The sequence below is a fragment of the Anser brachyrhynchus genome (assembly GCF_964034855.1).
Source record: "Anser brachyrhynchus genome assembly, chromosome: 4".
NCBI lineage: Eukaryota > Metazoa > Chordata > Aves > Anseriformes > Anatidae > Anser > Anser brachyrhynchus.
In genome coordinates, this window is record NC_137698.1 from 24,591,536 (window position 1) to 24,608,744 (window position 17,209).

At 36.6% G+C, this 17,209-nt stretch overlaps 1 long non-coding RNA gene across 3 annotated transcripts in view; it reads right to left on the minus strand.

Annotated features, from left to right (window-relative positions):
- The window catches only part of LOC308194475, a 112,800-nt gene extending 107,046 nt beyond the window's left edge, over positions 1-5,754 (minus strand). Inside the window, exon 1 of one of the 3 annotated variants that reach the window (XR_013950546.1) lies at positions 5,734-5,754. This is a non-coding gene — a long non-coding RNA (uncharacterized lncRNA). Of the gene's footprint in view, positions 1-636; positions 3,065-5,733 lie in introns of those variants that run through there. The other 2 variants (XR_013950547.1, XR_013950548.1) reach the window with 2 other exon arrangements.
- Between the last annotated feature and the right edge of the window lie 11,455 nt (positions 5,755-17,209).

Genomic DNA, 17,209 nt, shown 5'->3' on the forward strand with positions numbered 1-17,209 from the left:
CAGCCAATCCTCATAAGGTTTGTTCTCTAGGCCCTTCACCAGCTTCATTGCCATTCTTTGGACACGCTCCAGTACCTTGATGTCCTTCTTGTAGTGAGAGGCCCAAAACTGAACACAGTATTTGAGATGGGGCCTCACCAGAACTGAGTACGGAGGGACAATCACTTCCCTAGTCCTGCTGGCCATGCTATTTCTGATATAAGCCAGGATACTATCGGCCTTCTTGGCCATCTGAGTACACCGCTGGCTCATATTCAGACAGCTATTGACCAATACCCCCAGGTCCCTTTCCGCCAGCCAGTCTTCCCCAAGCCTGTAGCATTGCATGGATTTGTTTTGCCCGAAGTGCAGGATAGCCTTGTCAAGCTTCATACAGTTGGTCTCAGCCCACTGATCCAGCCTCTCCAGATCCCTTTGCACAGCCTTCCTATCCTCAGATAGATCAACATTCCTGCCTAACTTGGTGTATGCAAACTTACTGAGGGTGCACTCGATCCCTTCATCCAGATCATTGATAAAGATATTAAAGAGAACTGACCCCAATACCGAGGAGGACATCACTTGTGATCAGCCACGAACTATATATAACTCCATTCACCATAACTTTTTGGGCCTGGCTGCCCAGCCAGTACTTACCCAGCAAAGCATATACGCATCTAAGCCATGAGCAACCAGTTTATCCAGGAGAATGCTGTGGGAAACAGTCAAAAGCTTTACCACAGTCTAGGTAGACATCTATAGCCTTCCACTAAGCGGGTCGCTTTGTCATAGAAGATCAGGTTCATCAAGCAGGACCTGCCTTTCTTAAATCCACACTGACTGGACCTGATATTTGATACTTTTTTTTTTTTTAACCTTTTTTTTCCCCTGCTGCAGCTGTCAAGAATATACAAATACACTCAAACTACTTCAGAGGTGACAAGTCACATGGGAGATCAAGGTCCAGAATGACAGAGTTGACCCTGAGGTACAATTCTGCTCTCCCATTTTTGAAGAAATTCTAAGACCTTAAAATCCACAGGAAAAGAAGGTCAGGAGAGAATGGGACCTTATGTCATATTACCTAAACCAATTGCTTTACAGATTACAGAAGAACAAGAGAATATTTGTTTTTAGCTTATGTATTAAATAACTGAAGCAGTCAGAGTTACAAGAATTTGCAACAGTAATTCATAGTTTTCTCATGTCTGAAAGGGCCTGAGGACTGCTTTAATTGAACAGGAAGAAAAAAATAAATAAATCATTAGAGTTTTCATACTAACATTTTAGCAGCTTTTATCTTGTTTATAACCACAAAAAACAGTAGGCTTTTGTGGTAGACAGATGTGATGGAGGATTTTATCATCGATAGGACTTACACATCCTACCCTGAAAACTGGATTTCCAAAGGCAAACACTGCAGATGTAATGCAATACATCTTATGTCTTTCATTGTATAGGTCATGAAATATGCCTCATCCAGCTGTTTTTTTGACTTTCTATTCACTTTTACCAGAAAACGATATTATTTTTATTGTATTAACTTCAACTGACCAATAACATTCTTGTTTACCTTCTTTCTACTATTACTGATAATTATCCCCCCCCCCCCCGCAAGCAGATCAAACTTTCATGTTTTTACTACAGAACCTGAATCATAAGTTTCCTTAAAAACCCAGTTCTTTAATAGCTTCAAAAGTCACAGGATCACCTTCCTATAGTGATCTGTTTAGTTTAGTTTAGTTTGGTTTTGGGGAACAATCTTAAAGGACACCACAGAACAGGTTCTGCAAGAAAATATGCATATAAATATAAAAGTCAGAGACAGGCATGGGAAAAATAGAGGACATCTTGAAGCCAGCCTTAGCTTCCGTGCAGAAGAGGAGACAGATGGCTGGGCAAGGGTCAACATAGCTGAGCTGCTTGGTTCTAGACACTGGACGTTTGTGTGTATGTAGGCTGGTCAGCTTCAGCTATCACAAAACTCTTTGAAAACAAACTAATGAGCCATTATAACCTCCAATGAGATAAACAATTATCATCCTTCTTTCACAAATAAGTAAATAAAGATAGTGAATAAATTACTCTTCTGAAGCCACAAAGAATCCAGTAGTTCCAGAAACAGAATACTAGTTTCCATGTTTATGTGTTCGCCTTTAAGAGCTTCTATTACACTCTACTTTTCAGTTCACATTACAGATTATTCTCTTACTGCTTCAGCTAGCACACTTAACACAGATTCACAGAAAGAATTCACAAGGGAACAGAATAATATGTTCATTATATACTATAATACAGCGTAGAGATCTCTGAGGTGATTCTAGGACAAGTAGCAGGACAAGCACCTCAGAGCAAAGTAATTTATTGGTAGAGGGAAGACTTACTAATTTCAGCCTAAATTACTTAAACTGTAGCAGTGTATTGCCCGATCGATTATCTTTGATACTACTAAATGACATCCATATGAATCAGACAATCATCACAGGCTTCAGAACAACTGCTTGGCTATGTGGCTATGAGGAGCCACTAACTGTAACAGGGACTGCTGTAGTAGGAACTGAAACCTTAATACTAATGTTACTTCTGTAGAGATAAAGGTGAAAGCTTTGTATTTTAGGTTATTAAAGATCAGCAGTTCAAAAATGGTAGCATAACATGATACATTTGAGAAAGAGTACAGCTCTCACCAGCAAATCATGGCCAAGCACAAAAATAAATAAATTAATAAAAACCTATTACATATTTAACAGTATGGAAGTAAGGAAATGACCGGTCAAAAGCACAAAAGAGCATGACGGAACCACCCATGGTGGAACCACCACAAGGTGCTGCTTAATCAGGTTGGCTGCACAATATCACATGCAATATAAAGATGGAGAAGGTACCTCTTCTTTAAAAGTAAAACCTGGGTGACACTTGGTACATTCAGTGTTACACCTGCGTTTGAAGATCACTCATTTTGAGTCAAACTTCTATGTGGTCATTTCAAAGTCTTTGAGGGCAAAACACTAAAGAATGGGGAGAAGCTCATACTTTTTATTTTGCGTGGAGGACGAAAGCTGGCTTCTTTCGTTTTAGTAACCATTTTTCTTAATTCTGCATTAAGAGAAAAAAAAGGTTTTATTCTCCTTCCACAATCACATGCATCTCTTGTACCTTTATACATTATGAATTTTCATTTTAAGTTCTCACTGAAATTTCTGCATTTAACAATGTAATGCTTTAATGCATAAGAATTTGGATAGTTCTATAGTATCGAGGATGCATTTTAAGACATTCTCTTCCCAAAAAGATTTCCTTAAAATTGTCATCTGAGAAGTGTTTTGCATTTCCTACTTCATTTTTCTACTAGAAAAATGTTCAGCAGCTTAACTAAAAATAACATAGGACCTTGACTCATTTATAAGTATCTACTTGAAAGTCCAAATACAGTTCATTTACACAAAACAGATTTTTTTTTTAATTTAAAAAAAAAAAAGACTGAACTGACAATTTAAAGCAACAAAGCTTTGAGATTTTTAAATTTATTTATTTAACCTTGTCCTGCTATGAACAAAGTTTCCAGGAATCCAGATATTCATAGGCATCCAAGGGAAGATACTCATGACCCACTTTGGAGGTTATTGTACCATCTTAGATATATGCTCAAAGTGCTTGGCATATAAAAAAAGCTTTTGGGGTGGGGGAGGGCCAAAGAAATTGTTAAAGAGCAACCATATCACAAGTAAGATTAAAGCAGAAGCTAAAAATAAATAAAAAGTATCATAGAATCATTAGGGTTGGAAAAGATCTCCAAGATCAGTATACTGATACAAAGGAATTAAATATGCACAGAAATCAACTTTGTAGCCATCCATTTTCATAAACATTATCTCATTTTTAGTGATCCACTGCACACCTAATAAATATATCATAGTATGCCTACATATGCTGTATTGCTCTGTGAATTTCCATATATTACCTTTCATATTTCACTACATTTGTGCATGTTCTGAGGATATATTTTTATTAAACCACTCACTTTACAACATATTTAAAGATTTTTCAGCATACAAGCAACTGAAATATCTGGTAACTTGGTGACATTAACATACCTATATAAAAAGTCTCAGTATGTTTTTTACTGTAAAAATAAAAAGAACATATACATAGGAGTAACTCTTCCAGATGACAGTTTAAAGAGTTTGCCAGACATAGTTAAGGAGCAATGATAAATTAACATGAAAATGACTGTGTGTGACACAGAGTGTTTTCTGTTTAGAGGATTAACAGACAACTTTACCCTATTAGTGTTCTCAGTGCTATATATATATATCAAATCACCACTAAAAATACAACTTCTGTAATTTTAACTTCATCTCTCAGATAAACAAAAGAGTCCTTTAACATGACAGCTAGAAGCACTCATAAGAAAATATGCCGTCTAAATTGTCATGTAACAGAAGCCATATGCAGAGATACATACCAGTGGCAGATAAAAATCTTGCTACGTTGAACTCAGTTTCTCCAATATATGACACTGTCCCATTTTCCAACACAAAAGAAAAACTATTCACTTAAGAATGTTTGTCACTAGTAAAACTAGGTGTCTAACTTAATTTGTTCCCAAGTGTAGTCACAAAGAGAAGTGTTTGGGAAACTCCAGAGGAACTATACGTGCTAGCTACAAATAACAACAACAAAACACCAAAACAAAACAAAACAAACAAAAACTTTACAGAAGAACTTGGAGGGAGAGGGGGTCAGAAAAATGGAGAGTTGTGTTTGAAAACATCTCTCCTTCATCACACATATGTAAAATGCGTGAAAACTAAAGCACAAAAATCCATCACAATCTATTGCTTTCCATCTTGCAATGCATTCCCTTCTTTTGGCCACTGTGTTCCTGTTTTAGCACTCCTTTTTGTAACATTGTACTGAATTTAATGTTTTAAAGATCTAAGCCTTTGAAGTATTTAACATATTCTGCTGAACACTTCAAAACACAGCTCCAAAGAATGAAGAAACTTAACCCCAGAGAAAGCAGTCAGCTCTCTGCAGAATTCAGCTCCTATAAGTCTCCAAAGAGAGGGCAGTCTCTGAGGACAATGTATTGGGCAAGCAATTTTTAGCCTTCTATTAATCTAAAAAATGTTCAGAACAAAATTACAAGCAGATTGGTTTGCCTCTTTTAAAACAATACTTTGCATGCCATAGTATTTCTCCAGTATAATTTTGACTTGGCTAGAACATTACTTCGAGTTTTCTTTAGCAGACCTTCTTTGAAAGGTGGGAATTTCTAAAGAACAGACTTCAGATGTGAGTCATTACTATTGTTTCCTCTAAATTTTCTCACCAGCTCATCCTGCATCATTTCCCTTGTTCTCATGAATGAACAACAGCAATGGAAACGTACCCATTGGTAATAAAGACTGACAAAACCATTGCAATAGATTTTCAAATGCCATGTCAACAAAGTAGACATTTAATTTTAGTTGCTAATGTTTTGGATTAAATGTAGGAATTAATAATTTTGTTTCCTTGCTTAAGACAAACTTATTTAAACTTTGCGGCAATGTGACTTCTTAGCAGCAAATAAAATGCAGTCAACTTGTGCAACAATGTTTTATGATCCATTACAATAAGAAGAAAAGGGAATATGATTTTATCTTAACATAATATAGCATTTGTGCAAAGTGAATACATCATCAAGACTTCATTTCCCTATTGTGTCTCTCTATTTCAGCACAAGAGGAAAAAAACATCCCTACATACCATGAAATCTTACCTCCCTTCAAGATTGATGGGCACTGGTCTGTATGTGCATTAAGAGGTCACTTGACCCCATCCGTTGTGCAATAGCCAGGCACACTGGGATAAGTGAAGGAAACTGCAAAGCTTAGGTTCCCCCATATAATTAATTTCATGTAGTCTTTGCATTGTGGACCCTTCGTGTGTTCTGTCTGTGGAGTTCCCTTTGACACTAGTGGAATTTCTGAGCATGACACGTGTGCAGCATCTGCACATTGGGCTCTGCCAAGTGCTGCTTTCCTACAATTTCAGTAACTCTCTTAAAACTGGGTCTAGAGGTTTGAAAAATATAAAAATATAAAACCCACACAAGCCATGAAAATAAGGGGAATGGTCTTGCAAGCTTTAACATGTTGCCAGTGCTAGACACAGTATTACGCAGCTACCACAAATAAGCAGATGCTAAGATCTTTCAATCTGCCTTTTCATGAAGGAGCACTGTGACACAAACTGCATAAATACCTCGCGCAACTTCTATTTCACGCTATCTACTGGTAGTCCTCAAACACAACTGACTGACGGCAAGCATTGTTAACATGTGTCTGTTTTGGGGAACTTAAATACACAGTTTTTAGGAAACAGCCCTGTCTTCGGGTTCACTCTTTTCTCGTTTTCTGCACTTCTCCATGAAAACTGTCCCAAAAGCTGTTTTCTCTCAGTGTTAAAAACTTGCTGGTGCTCTTAACAAAAAAAAAAAAAAAAAAAAAAAAAAAAAAAAAAAAAAAAAGGCCCCCTAGAACTGCATGTAAGAGTGCCATCTAGTGACATACTGCAAGGATGTTTTGTGCTGATGTGCTGGTAACCTCAAGCACTCTCAAATGAAACCTTGCTCAGTGTGTTAGAGGGTGTTAATAACAGATTATTTGAACCATTAATGTAACTTAATAACATAGGAAATTTTATTAATTGGGCCATTTTAGAATATTTTTCACTGTGTAACTGGATTTTCTTCATTAGGTCTTCAGAAGTCTCATTGGTACATTGTACTATTGCTAATAAAAAATACCTTTATATCAGTAGGAAATAGAAGCTAGTATTTTCTCCTTTGAAAGAGATTAAAACAGGACTATTTGTATGACTAGAGACCATACTGCTAATGCACTGTACAGTTATGTGCTTTTTTACATGTTTTCTATTTAAAAGTGAACCTTTTCCTGGTGCCATCTCTTAACATGCCACCGCTTCGATCAATACCACTACTCTCAAAACTATGAACATACGACTCTTGAGGCTAAGTGGAAAAGCCAGATCTGAGCCAAAAATGAATGGGCGTGGGCTGAAGAACAGCAACACACCCCCACAGCTGGTTACAGCCTTGTCTTGGGCAGAAGTCGGTCCCACAGGCCAGCTGTGCCACCGTGCCCCAGGCTTGTCGTGCTGATGCACTGCAAAATGCCCACAACAGCAGCGAGCAGAAGAAGCTGCTTCAGCTCCATCTTGCTAAAGCAATAAAAGTGCTGGAGAGTCAGAGTCAACTCCAACCTGGCAGTAACCCCGGCATGCTCCCTCCCCTCAGCCTTACAAGCCCAGGGGTGTGCACCCCAGCCTGGGCAGATTTCACTGCAGTGCCTCCGGCCACTCTTGTGACAGGTTTATAGCGAATACTCCCATGAATAGAGGACATTTCCAAAGCGCCTGTCATAGTTTACACACATTAATTGGATGACAGTGTTACTGGTTTTTTTTTTTTTGTCTGTTAATGCATTACTTGTTCCAAACAATCTATGAAATACTGCTCTTTGCCAGAAGTTATTTTGTGCGTGTTGGCAGGGTGGGATGTCCTTTGGCCAACTTGTTTTCAGGCTTTGGACTCAGTGACTGAAGGTAAACATTTGGTTGAGCTTCCAGCAGTTCAGAAATGACTGAGGTCCAAGGGAAAGATATGCAAACATAACCATGCTGTCAGTCACAAGAATGTAACACTGAGTATCAGAAACTGACAGGCAGACACAAACTGGAACAGAGGAGGTTCCCTCAGAACACCAGCAAGCACTTCTTTATTGCACAGATGATGAAGCACCGGCACAGGCTGACAGAGAGGTTGTGAACTCTCCCTCCTTGGAGATCCTCAAAAGCCACCTGGACATGGTCCTGGGCAACTTGCTCTGGGTTGCCCTGCTTCAACAGGAGGGTTGGACCCAGAGATCCCTTCAACCCCAATTGTTCTGTGATTCCGTGAAGCATGGTTTTAAGCAGACCCAAACTGATTCTCTTTGCATGATGTGAGAGTAGCTATGCTTTACTTGTTCAGAGCAAAATTGTATTCATCAGTAAATTATTCCCCACCACTTACTGCATGCTACAGGAGCATCTGCTCTTGAGCCAAAATGTATTATGTGGAGGAGGCATGTAAGATTTCCTTCCAAGTTTGTCAACTTTGCAGAAGGTCATACTATATCATATTTCATCTGTGCTTAGCTCTATTGTTGCACTTTCAAAGTACATTATGAACACTACTAATGCCTAGTTGTAGCAGATCTAGTCGTTGTCTTTCCATTTTGTTTTTGACCAAAAAGGCCTTCCTAGTGCTTGTACATGAGAAATGAAAACTCAGCTTTCTAGAACAGGTACAGAAGAGCTGAATATACAGTCCTCCCTCTTTTTTTTTTTCATATAAAGTATAATATTTTCTTATGCCAGTTATTTTGTTCCTTCTTATTTGTAGCAGTTAAAGTTTGGTATGGAGAGGATAAAAACAGTGATTGTTCAACAGTGGTTTAATACGGTGGGAACTGCCAAGGCAGCAGTTCTCATTTCATGGTGAATCTTATCGCTTTGAGACTCTTGATGCTGCACCACTAGCAAGTGAATTGTGTCTTGTCTTTTGGGGAAGCAGCTGTTCCCACTTAGCATTGGCAGATGCTCAGCACATAGACCTTTACCTTAAGGAATGGGGTCAGTATGGTTATCAGTAGAGAAATACCACCTAGCTTCAAAGGACAGCCATTTGTGCTCCACCATCCAGATATTTAGGAAAAATATTTTTATTTTGTTTCTTTCAGGAAACATTTAACAGGCAGTTAAAAATGCATTGAAAATTGCCTCAAAGCTGTTCATAAAAACAGTGGACCATCAAAAAAACAGGTCAAATGATGCTGTCTGGTCTTGTCACTCCACACAGCAATTCTTTATCCCTAGTTCAAAGTTGATAAATTTTATTTTCATTCACAATAAATTAGGTTTCAAGGTGCTTGTGAGGCAGTCAACTATTGCTCCTATATATTTTTAAACTCTGAACCATAGTTTTGTCATTTGTAGCTTCTTCTTTGGTCTGTGAGAGATCTACAGAAGAGCGAAAAATAATATCACTGTGTCTTAACTCCAGGAATAGGCTTTAACTATAAAGATTCTTTCATTTGCAACAGATTCTGAATTAAGTTCCAGGGTTAAACTAAACAGCACTGTCTTAAATATCACCAAACACTCAGTGGGTAGAGAATACAAATGCAAAAATATAGTTTATGTACATGTGCACACAAATATTTTTCCCATGTTACATATGCCATTATAAATATGCCAAATATTCAGAAATGTCACATTAAGATCGAGCCTACCACTGTTTAACACGTAAGAGAAAAGAGAAAACACACCCCAAGAAAAGTCACTATTAACTTAAACTCTCTCACAACTAACAGGTGAGAAGCTGCACACTACTGCTGTGTACCTAAATTTAAAATGAAAGGCTTTTATATCCTTCTGTGAATATGGACACTTTTTGAGCTCAGTTGTTTTGTAAAGTGAATGCCTGACATCTGCTGGTAATTATATAAACTGGAGAATGTTGAATCAAACTCTTTAGCCATTAGATTAAGGAAGTTGCTTTAGAATATAAACATTATTCAAACAAGAAAAGATTTAAATTATTACAGTCACAATGTATTTTCAAAACTGAACTGCATCTCAACTACTTTTATTTGTTAGACATAAGATAGTGAGTGTCTTAGACTTTCTTACAAACTTTTCCTGCAGGAGTGATCAAATCCAATCCTCAAAAGAAAAGTTTTGCCAACATATTTTTTGTGCACATTACTTCTAATAAATTAACACTAGAACTGCCTATGCTATTGTACTTCTTTGTTTAGACTGAACATTTTTAGAAAGCTATTTCTACACTGTTCTGTAATATTTCAGTCATGCTATGAAAAAAAATATACTTGCTAACTGAACCAGCAGGACTGCAGGAATGCCCACTAAGATACAGACCTAGAAAAGTCCCTATTGTGACAAAAACTATCAAGTGTGCCTTTATTTAAGCAGGCTTCTTAGAAGCCAGCAAATACATGGGAGAAAATGAAGGATACCGCAGTAGAAAACGTAACAAAAGAGGAATGCCCCAAAGCTGATAAACTGATAAAGTGAAGATTTTCAGTATTTTACCATTCATGAAAGGGTGAAAAGACACAGTTCTTTTTAAAAAAAGTATTGGGATTGCCCTGTGATTTTATGAAGCAACTGTATAACACCATGTCCTGATAAAACATAATTTAGAAACTGTGCATTAAAAGAAGCCAACAGCCAGAAAACATGAGAAACAGAAAAATATATAAATGAAAAGGGGAAAGCGTAAAACATTCCATAAATTCTTTAATACATACATCAAAAACAAAATGCTGCTTGAAAAAAAAAAAAAGCTTAAAAAGGGAAAAAAACCCAGCAAAATTCAGAACTTCCAAATTTAACAACTGACCATTATGGATATCAAATAACAGAACCCTTTCAGCCATGAAAACTGATCTTTCAAAAACAAAACAAAAAAGTTACTTGTCAAGATTTTTTCTTGCCTTGCAGAAGCATCACCATAAGCCAAATGAAATGAAGTATATATTTTTTTTTAAAAGAGAAAAATATACTGCCTCCACTCATTTTTATTTTCTTTTTGAATCTCTATACCAAAGAAAACAATCCTGTAGAACATCTGCTCAATCTCTATGTCATAATGTACCATTCTGAAGGCGCGCAATGTGAAAGCTATAGTTTGCTACAATTCTGCCAAAAAGACAGCACAAAAGCACCTTGAATTTAATATCAAGTACATGTAAGTTTTCTGAACTAAAAGCATCTGCAATTCTCTTCGGCAGGAGGAAAAAGGAGGATAACAACCAAAACAGAGAGATGAATTTTAAAATTGTTGAAGAGTAGCAGACCATTGCTTCACAAAAAAAAAAGTCTGTGCTTTCCTGGAGGTGACAAGTCAGTCGTTTATATATGCTCTAGCTTCTTAGTAACTTCCAGCCCTTTATTATTGTTATTATTTTAATTTTGTGATACATTGCATAGAATAGGGCAGACAAATCTTGTTGTTTGAAACTGATTCCCCAGACATATAAGCAGCACCAAAATCACATTGCTAAAATTCTCTTGAGATCTCTTTAAAATATGACACTGAGCTGTAGATACACATATGCAGTTATTGGGTCTCAGTGAAAGGATAACAGTTCATTTACTTTTTGGAGAGAAGAAAAAAAAAGATGTACCAAAATTCAGATTTTAACTATATGAAGTAACGAGTCTCTCATTAATCCCCAGGTAGCACTGGGGGTTCTTGCTCCACTGACAGTCCTCAGCTGCTCACCAAGCAGATTTGAAAGCCACAATCCTTTTTGTGCAGGCACTGAGATGAAGCTCTTATACACCTGCTTAAACAAATATTATCACACATCTTCATCTCTTCTGGCAGAAGAAATAACTGATTTCCTCATGATCTTACTCCACCCTCATACATGTTTATGAATGCTAAAGGATGAATCAAATTTCTTGCTCTCCCTTTGCCTCCACAGGTTCAGCAAGTATAGCCAACAATGTGTTAGAGGGCTAAGTCAGCAGAGAAAAAGTCCACACTGTCTCTGAACCAATTGATGGCCTAACTCTTAGTTGATAACCAATCCACTTATATACGTAAAATAAAGAAAAGTAACGTAGAACTTTCATTTACCACTAAAATGTCTGATTCTTTTATAGTACTTAAACATTTCTTTATCCTGACAGGATAACAAGAGCATAAAACAAAAGAAACATAAGTAATGAACTTAACGTGTAGTTGCCATGCCAAGTATCCAGGAAAGCATAGATATTCTTCATCTTAGGATACTCACTGACTTTGATGAACACTGATGAGGTCCTACATGAAATTATCTACCTTTAAGGAGTGGCCTACTGCCCATTTTCAAGAAGTCAACAGCTGCTTTTCAAATTTCTCATTGATAAGATAAAAATGGGGAACAGGAAAAAATAATAGGTCTGACTATTCACCAAGTCAAAGACAATACATATATGCTTTTATGTCACCAAGTCTCAATAACTTTTTATATAAATATCCAAATGGCAGGTTTAAGTGCTTGCAAGAACAAAAGCCGTCTATTTAAAGATAACAAAGAATGTTAAATCTGCAATCCTTTTTACCTCCGAGACTTCAGACATCGCATAGTTCACCATTAATCTGGAATAATGTAGTATGGAGTTCCTTTGCCAGTATTTCTCATTGGTTAAGCTTTTAAAACTTACTTTTTTAACAATAAAAGGATACTAATGTTTATTTATATAGCAAGGAAATGCATTAAAAATCAGCTTGTAGGAATGCAAATGACATTAAAACCCACAAACATGTTCTTTATCTTGGTCAAAGATGTTATTTTTAATTCTAAAGCTAAGCGGCAGCACATTCTTGAAACAGCACAGACTTCTGGTTTTAGACTCTCCAAGTTTGAAAAACGTGCTTTGCTTCCTTGCAAAAATAACTTTACACCCTGCCATATAGCTGTTCTACAAATATGGAATAAAAGTGATTATGGACTTTGGCCCAGCGTTAAGGGCCTGACTTACTTTCTAGATTTTTTTTCTTTTCAATTTTGACAGAAAGGTGGCAATTCTAGATGCCAGAGCATCAAAGAATGATTGATTAGTGTGGCCTTTTCCCAAGACATAGCACTATTTTACTTGGAGCCATTCAGAATTATTATTTCATCCATCTTCACGGACTTCTAGCAATTATAAGCAATGCATTTCTTAGATCCAAATCCACTGGTGAAACTCCACAATTATGAAAGGTATAAACTATTTACTGGTCTCATCTATGTGAATTTCTGCCTGTACTGAACAAATGGTTTCAGTGACATATGCTAAGTTGCATGTAGCAAATTTCCCAGCCACTTTCAGCTTGAGATCAGAAAGTTCCTTTAAAACATAATTATTGGCAAAAAGTGCTTGAACATCTTTCGAAAGAAGTATTTGGAACACTTCCTACTCATTCCAGGTCTACTACCGCATTAAGCTGTTCAACTAAAATCCAGTTTCTGATCTGTACTTTAGATTATGCGGACACAATTGCACATGTACTTAAATTGCATGCATTTATGCAATGGGATACCTACAAGCAACAAAATTAAATTAAATACAATAAACTTGCATTAATTGTAAAAAAAAATATATATATAGCATAATCCTACTGAGCAATAAATTAACAGTTTATCATTAAATATCACAAAGGCTATAAAAATAGCCAGTCATCTCTAAGTCATTCATTTAATCAGTTGCTCAAGACATTAATGCCTAGATTTCTAATAAAGATTAATTGAATAGGATGAGGGAAATTAAGGATAAATGGTCAATCACAAGTACTTCATAAAACATCTTATTTTTGTTATCTGATATTACATTCTGTTTTGGCATGTGCATAATTTTTTAAATCTAGAAAGCAATAAAACCATCAACATTAAAAGTGTCCTCTTGGCAACCGTTCCCCTACCTTTCCTTTTTCCTAGCTATCCCAAAGAACAACAAAATAACAGTACTTTAGTTAGAGATTGATTGTAATTTTTCTGTGTTTAGAGCTGTTTCTACCAGCTGTATGTTCCTAAGATTGTATGCAGTAATTAAGACTGCATTCCTGAAGCATTTTACAAAGTCACATCCACCACAAGCATCTGAAGAGTCAATGAATCTCTTGTCTCAGCTCTGGCAACTAAGCCACCAAAATTTTGGGACCCAACTTCAATTTCAAGAAACTGCTGTCTTACCCTTCATGACAGCCTGCAATTTTAACTTTTGAAACAGAGTTACCTGGAATCCTTGCTCTGTGAACATGAATATACTACCTGGAGGATCAATTCATATGCTCAGGTCAGTTGGGGTAGTTTCATTTACATTAATAAGATTGTATAAATGCTAACTTGTAACCATACAGTCTTTCCCTCTGAAACCTTTAGATGCATAAACAAATTGCTGCCCTACCATCATGACAAGGAAGACATGGCTTCAACTGCTACACTCCCATTGCTACACTCATCTCAGGGTAGAAGTGGGATGCTGGTGCCCACATCAATGGCTTACACAGTGCAATATGGGTAGGGAACGCCGTCTTTATCAAAACCCATGAGAGAAGCACAAAAGTTGGGTACTCTCAATGGAACGATTTAATCTACATCATCACTTTTCCCAGAGGCAAGAACCATTAGATAGAAATCATCCCAGATAGATATTGGCATAAGTTATTTTCAGAAAGAGTTCTGGAGAGAAATCATCCCAGATAGATATTGGCATAAGTTATTTTCAGAAAGAGTTCTGGAGAGATACCTTCCTAGAAAATGTGTGATAACTTTGGAAAGTTCTTCTTAATGGGTGAGGGGGAAAGTTAAGACTAAATATTCAAACAAATATTTTAAGAAAACACATTCTACCACCATCTACTCTGAGGAGATGTGACACTTATTTTTCTTCCCACATACAGTAAAGTATTATGTATGTCAAGACCTACAACTCAAGGTACTCTTAAACATTTTGTAAAAATAAAACAAAAACACCCCCCCCCCCATAAAAAAAAAAAATGAATTCCTCTTCTGCACTTCAAGTTGAGTTAGAGTCCATTGTCAAAAAGCACTTAAAGCACTTACAAAGTAACCCACCTGTAAGTTTTCTAGAGAAAAACACATAAGATTTATTTAATATGATTTACTAACTACTTTTGCTCTCAGAACAATTACAACTTTCTACTCTTAGCATAATCTCTGAATGCATAATTCCTATTCTATCATCCCTACTGTTAATGAGTAGTGAGTAACACAAGTTTCAGAAGAGGAAAAAAGTCCTTTAAAACACAAAGCCCATTGTAGTCTTCTAGTTCGATAGTGAAACCCTTGTAGTTACTACTTTTGTACTATCTTCCAAATAGTTTTACACTTATCTTCAGGTATTTTCCCCTTTAATGATCTTTTCCTCCATGACTCGTTAATATCACAGAAGGCAGGGTCAAAAGTTTTATTTCAGTCAGGATAGCCTGATAGTCTTCACTGTTTCTAGGGATGCTACTATGAGTAAATACACAAACTCTGTTGTTTTTGATCACCTTTGAAAAGACAAGTTCTGATAAGATACTCTATTTAGGAGACTTGAGAATACTGAGAGTTTATAATGAAGCAAAGTTCATTTGTCATCTGGAAGTGGATCAGAACTTGAGAAATCAGATACTCCTTACAGGAAACTCAGATAACATATCTGATGAAATCTATAATTTAAAGTAATTTAATAACACTTTTAAGTTTTACAAGTCACTTTACCAATGAATCTTAACATTTACAAATGTAAAATAATTAAGTAAATAAATAGAAAACCTAAAGAGAGAGGAATACCAGCATTGGACATTGCCACATATACAACCAGACTGCAAGCATGAGTGTCCCTTAATATGTCTCACTGTGATTCCAACAATATATAGTAAAAGAAAGAAATTACCTTTCAGAAATAAAGAGGGGGGTGGTGGTGGTGAAAAACACACTTAAGCAGCCACAACCAACCTCATCACTGTGGCTTCCCAACCACAGTTAAACGAGTTCCATCTTCAATTGCTACCTTACATGAAAAAAAACTCTTCTCTCTTCCTGACTTGTCAACTACTTCATTACATCTAATACAAGTCATTCTTAACGAGAAATATTTCTTACAATGAAGTCCCATATTCATTTCCCAATCTTCTATAGCCACATACAAACTAATTTTTCTCATAGTAGCTTACATCACTTCACTCTGAAACCTCTCCTGCATGCCAAACCCACCTCCTTCACCCCCCAGAACAAACACCCAAGACCATAGCTACCACTTGGAAAAGAACAAACAACAGAACAACACCACCTCTCTAACAACAAGAAGAAACCCCTGAGCAAGGTGTTAGATCAAATTAATAAGACCATACCTGTTCTCCCTGTAGCACCACAGAAGCAAAAGCCTACACGTGCTGTCCAAAGCCTGGTTCTGCGAAGGGAGCCCTCATCAGTTACCCCTAGGTAATTACACCCAGCAAGCACCTGTGAAGCCAGGTGGTGCAAATATTGCAGGAGGTTGGTCGCACACCAGAGACTATTCTAGAAAGGGCTTCATGGTAATTTTGAGATGGTCACTTGCAAAAGCAGTGCTGATATGGCTTCAGAATGCCAGCCTGTCTGTGGAAATAAGTACAGATAATTATTGTAAAAGACTTGGAATTACCACTGCAAAATATATGACAATTACTGTTACCAATGTTAAGGACATAATATAAATATGTCTCAAAATTACAAAAATGCTTGTTCACTCTCACCAGCCTCTAGTGCTGGGAATAAACACATTCTTTCTAATCAATTTCTAACAGTTGTGATTTTAAGGAGTATGAGCTATCTTTTCAGTACTGGCAGCCTGGGGCACTGCTAACCTGGGCATGCAGCTGATTACACCACACCTGAGAGTTACAGGTGGCTTTGGTGGGCCTCATCAGCATGGAGCCTGGGGGAGGGAGGAAAGGACACGAGGTTAAATGGTTAAATGGCTTTGACTACTTCTGAGTTTTGAAATTTCTTCTTAACGCTACAGTTGGCTCCATTTTTATTTTTTTTTAATCAAATGTCTTTTAATTCTGGATAATGTTAGACTGATTCAGAGTGTAGTTGTTTTCTGTTGTTGTTGTTCCTTAATACTTTATACGTAGAGGAATTAGAATTTCACTATTTCCTCTATCACCTATTAGATATCAGAAATGCAACAATGTTGGAGTAAAATTAAAAAAAAAAAAAAGAGAGAGAAAGAAAAGGATCTAGTTATCCATCCAGGTAAATAAAAACAAATTAATTTTTTGTGGATAAACTAAATATTATTTTGTGTAAAAGGACTATTAGTTTGACACTATATTAAGGGGATAAGAAAGCTTAACAATGGTATGCCTACTTTAACATAACTTCATCTCTCTAAGAAAGTGCAGGTTCAGAAAAACATCAGGAAATGCAGCTGGAAGCACAAATTTCTTCCAAAATGAAGAAGCCATATAAACTGGAATAGCATCCTTCCAATTCAAAAGAGTTTCAAATATTTACTTTTTATGTAGTTTCTGAGACAAATTCAGAATGCAATTGCTCCTGCAATTTTTGTTATCATTTTTTTTTCATTTTATAGAACTGCCTCTGCAAAACGTCCTTTAAAATCC